Below are 5,466 nucleotides of genomic sequence, written 5' to 3'. Positions count from 1 at the left end.
TTGTGTCAAAAAGTATAAATATGGCCCTAAGTGACTTATTTTTTCTTTTAAAGGTAGGACACTCACCCAAAGTGCATAGGCACTGCAGTGCAATGATCTTGTTTGTTGCACACAAACTGTAGAGCGCCCCATTCAAATCTCTGTTGAACCAAAGTTGGTGAAATGTGAAACAAGTGCAAACATCACTGTAAATCCACTCCTAGAACACACTCCACTCGTCACCCAACATGGGTCCTATCCAGAATATTACAAAGGATTCAATGTTTTTTATAAAAGTGAGAGTATGTACTAAAAGTGTGAACTAACTAAGGAGAATTGATTTATGTAAATTGTTGTGATTTAAAGAGCAGATGACCAAGTATGGAACATAAGATAAATGTGTGCTGCCACACAGAAATTCTTTTTTGAGTACACTTATCTTCCTTATCCCAAAGTTTCTGTATTTGACATATTCTTAGAAGCCCCTTGTTTTTATTAGCATTGTGAAAAATGTAATTCTACAAACAAACAATGGAAAAAAATAAAATGGAGTTTTGAGACTATCCCATAACATTTGGGAGGAGCGGGACGTATGATCCATGCAGTACCCTGCATTCCTGAATACAGTAATGGATATGTTTTTTTATCAGGCCTAACTAAGGGCCTGATGCAGATCTTGGCGGATGAGTTACTCCAACACAAAGGTAATGGATTTCCCGTCCACTGAAATATAAATTCCATTATATCCTAATTTCAGTGGACAGGATATCCTTTAATGTTGTGATGGAGTAACTCATCCGATAAGTTTGGAATCAGGCCCTATATATGTTAAGGAGAAGTAATTATTCCTTTCTAGAGGGTGCTCACTGGTGGGGGCCAGGGGAGGTGGATAAAGCAGTAAGGCAATGCCTGTTAATGAACTTTCACTTGTGAGACTTCAAGTACAGGTTTGTAGCCCCTCAATGGACTACTGCAGTTTCCTCACTTGAGGGATTTTCAGTTGCAACACCCTTAGAGTCACTCAGTTAATTCAGCAACAGACTTAGCTCCACCCACAACAGAGAGAAGTTTTTTGCATTACGTGGTGGAGATCTCCCTCAAAAGGACTTGCTCTAATGAGCTGCAATTTTGCCAAATAAATTGATGAACAGAGATCACGAAGAAACACCATGATCATTGCTAGGCATGAAATAAAAAATGATTCTATTCTATTCTCATTTTTTTAAGTATAGCACGTAGCTACCCAATCTGGTATCCCAGCGCTGAAAGCATCCACACCCGTCAAAGCATCATGTGCACCCCGGAACATTACTGGGCTTTAGAACAAATGGAGTTTAAGAAGCTTCCAGAACCTCACTTCTGACTGTTGGAATTTTAGGTCCACAGCAACATCATTCCAAAGTTTGGGTACTAGGTACGTAAACAAGCACCCACCATTTCTTGCTCTCCTGATTTTGGGTACTGTCGGAAGCCCATATGTCTCTGACCGCAGAGGTCTTCTGGGGACGTAGGGTGAGGTCAATTTCTTGGTAATAGGAGGGCCTCTTCCATGTAATATCCGATGGGCAACACATAGAGCCTTGAAATTCATCCCTTTCTCAATCGGCAGCCAGTGCAAGGCTGCCAAAGCTGAGCTGGCCAACTGATGTTTGGGAGTTTTACATAGAAGCCCGGCAGCAATATTCTGGACGGGCATGACTCTTAACATAAAGACGTTGAAAATATCCCCACCCCACATCAGCTTAGAAATCTTAAAACACTCTATAAGCGCGCACATCATATTCACATAGCTGCTACCTTGAAGGGTCATGCTACGGAAACTCTACACAGATGCATGAGGGCCCTGGTGAAGTCTAGAGCTGCTCTCATGGACTCTCAGCATCACGCGTGGGATACATGCATCTGTTCATTTGTTAGCTTTGAGAGTCACGGAGAGCACACATTGAGGTCGATGAGTTTGTTCATCTTTGTGCCAAATTTACCTTTGGCATGTAAGGAAATTGCCAAGTAATTATGATGAAATCACCATAATGGCTCTTGAGTTATTGCCAAACATCTGGACCACTCCCAACGCCTTGTTCGCAGATCTGGGCAGAGTAGACAGTGAGTGAGAGAGAATGAGAGAAAAAAGGTGTATTTAGAATTTAAAAACATAGGAATGTGAAAATCATAAAGGTGATGCCACCAGAGAGAGAATAGACATGGAATAACCAGAAGAGCAAAAAGACACAAACTTGAAAAGAAAGTGATAGAGGCAGATAAGTCAACTTACAAAAATGTATATTTAACATACACAAGTTTGGAAAATCTACATACAAAAGAAACACAGAATTCAAATGAAATGCGGCCAGAAAACAGAGAAATCATAAAAAGGGTGTGTGTTAAGAGGAAATCCTTGTGCCACAGGTAGAAACCTACTTTACTTAAAAAAAAGGAAACATTTCCAAAGCTCAAAATATCCACACACAACAGAAAATACTCTTCGATGGGAAATGGAACATGAAAGCACACAGCAAAGAAAATGTCAAACTGTTAAAAATACGACAGATCCTTCTCACAAACTTCCAAAAGTAAAGTCTTTCTAGTGAAAACATGAGAAACCATTTTCAAAAAGTACCTTTACTGCAACAAGAATGCTGGACATTTTCATCTAAGCTCCTTGATGGACTGTTTCAGCAGCTGCACCAGAAATAGAAAAATATGGTCCACTTACCAAGAAGGAAGACGGCTTTGTAAATTATATAAATATTGTCATTAATTGTTTTTAAATGGCTTTTAAGTATTTCTAATTATTTTCTAAACTTGAAAAGAAAACTGCTCAGTTTGCCGACAACGATAATAATATTCTTGCATATTATTAAAATGTTCAACGAAACATAAAATGTAGCAAAGAATATTTGTCTAAGCTATATTAAGAAATCATTCCCCCTGGATTGGTATTGTGTATGCAGAGTTTGACATGTGCATGGGATTCAGGGTAAAAAAACTTGATGAAAAAAAGAAACCACTCTGTGTCTTCTATCTCTCTGCTTTGCTTTTTTAGGGTCGAGCCTGCGTTGCACGCGCTCGCGCATGAGTTTCGCAGGGAGACTCTTTTGTATTTATAAAAGGGCTCGGAGCCCTGTCAACTTCACATCAGTGTTTTTTATTGGTTGGTGGGCTTCCCTAATAAAATCTGCTTGCTTTCATTAGTCGAAGGCACGCATATGGCATGCCTTTTCCGGTGGCTAGCCCTCCTCCAGCGCAGCGACCAAGTACAGAAAACATGCAAGGCTCGCTGTTTTCCATCGGGCTCGTGGACTTTTCTTTCTTTAATTTACGAGCCCGATCTCGCTTGGCAGAAGTCGAGCGCTTTACGTACTTGATTTCACTTTTTCGGGTTATGCACATAAATGCACTTTTGCCCGATAGGTGAAAAGTCGGGTTAGGAGTTTACAACGCGATCAGCTCTAACATGAGCAAACGCGAGACCCGATGCATTGTAAATGCTTGTTATAAATGCCTGTGGTTTTCCCTGGCTGCTGGCCAACCAGAGGCCCTGGTAAGGCAGCCTTCCACCATCCCCCAAATGTCTACTGTGCATCTAGCACACTCTCACTCTGTCATTGCAACCTACATTAGTCACCCTATGCACTTAATACGCTCCTTCTAATGTGTCTAGGTTGATAGCCGGTCAGTGGAGGTAGGTCTTTACTGGAGGGGGACCTGTTTCTAGGTTCACTGTCTTTGCCTGAAGTTTTAACTCTATGAGGGGCCACAGTGAGTAAGACACCTCATTGGAGTAGCTGGTGGGCTCCCAGATTTATCTTTTCCTGTGTCCTTTGCTTCTTTCAATTGGTGCATCTGCTCAACTCACGGTGGATTCTGCCTACATATTGGTCAGAAACTGTGTATTGTGATTTTAACTTGTTTATCACATTGGATTGATTAGGCCGGGGCTGTGGCAAGCTCCCTATTACTGAATTTATGCCAAACTGAACTAACTGAGTAGTGATAGTACAGTAGTTTTTTGTGAGTTGGGCACTCACTATGACTTCGGGGTCTATTCCATAGATATCCAAAGTCACAGCTGCCATATGACCACCAGTGGTGGCGGTCTTGAGACCACCATATTATGCCTACTGGTTGCTCTCTGCCTATATTTGGGTTGAGAGCCGCCAGCAGCCATACTGGCGGTCTAGTGATGTTCGCTACACCGGCACGTCACCACAACATGACCCGCTGTGTTACAACATTGTAGTCGGCGTGGCGGTGTTGTGTTAATTGGGCGCTGCCGGCGGAGCAGGTTCCATGGGCCCCGTTCCCACCCGGACAACCACTGTGTCAAGGTAAGGTGATCTTCTGACAGGGGAGGGGGCAGAAGGGGGTATGCGGGTGTTGAGTGTTAAATGCATGAATGGGGGTGTGCATGTTTGTGAATGGAGGGGGGGTGTTTGTGTGCGTGTGTGTGCATGTTTCTGTGTGCTTGTGTGAATGTGTGTAAACAGGTGGTGGGGGTATCGTGGAGGTCTGTGTGTGTATATACGAGTGAGTGTGGTGTGTGTGTGGGTGTGGTGTGTGCGTGGATCGGGGTGGGGGGTGAGTGTGTGTATAGGGAAGTGGGGGTTGAGTGAGAATCGGGGGTGGACTTGAGTGTGTGGATCGGGGTGGGGGGCACATGATGGGGTTGGGGGGTGGATGTAGGGTCACTACGGGGATCAGGGTAGATCGGTGCTCCCCTGTTTGCAGGGTACCTGATTGGTTGGGCGGTGGGGGGAGTTCCAGGCATGTGTGGCGGAGGTGAAGCATACAGGTGACAGGAATGCATATTCCTGTTGCCGGTATCTTTTCCACCAGGGATTTTGTGGCAGAGGTGTTGCCACGAAATCCATGGTGGAAAAGAGACTCATAAGAACGCCGGCGGTGATGGGAGGACCACTGGCCCGAAGGTGGTCTACTTTTGGCTCGGTGGTGCCACACCATGGTCATAATTGGCAGTCCTCCTCCGCCACGCTGTCGGTGGTGTTACCGCCACCGCCGGCGTGTCGAGACAGGACTGCCAAACTCATAATGACCACCACAGTGTGTCCTCAAAACAGATTAAATATGTTTAAGAAAGTTAGGGTCCGATTTATAATTTGGAGGTCAGAGGTTTGGCAGTAAAGCTTTTTGAGTAATTTACTTTGCCTCCTTGACTGCATCTCCTCCTGCCAAATTACGAAATGACCACCAAGCTGGTTGGAATTTCTTAAATCGTTGTCAGGAACCTCCGTCATGGCAGCCCCTGTCATTGCTTTATGTAGTTTGAGGCACAGCTCCGTCAACCATTACAGAGCCGTACGGCAAACTGTTTTTGTTTTCCTCTCAAAAAGAAAATCCTGAAGCAGGATTTCCTTTTTGAAAATAAAAGACAATGCTCCCTCGCTCATGGTGATGGGAGCATTTTTTAGTATTTTATAGTTTTCACTGCCCTTTACCACCATGGTTTTCCTGGCAATGCAAACTGAC

The sequence above is a fragment of the Pleurodeles waltl genome, chromosome 7, assembly GCF_031143425.1.
Source record: "Pleurodeles waltl isolate 20211129_DDA chromosome 7, aPleWal1.hap1.20221129, whole genome shotgun sequence".
NCBI lineage: Eukaryota > Metazoa > Chordata > Amphibia > Caudata > Salamandridae > Pleurodeles > Pleurodeles waltl.
The sequence above is the reverse complement of the archived record's forward strand: the minus strand, read 5'-3'. Positions refer to the sequence as shown.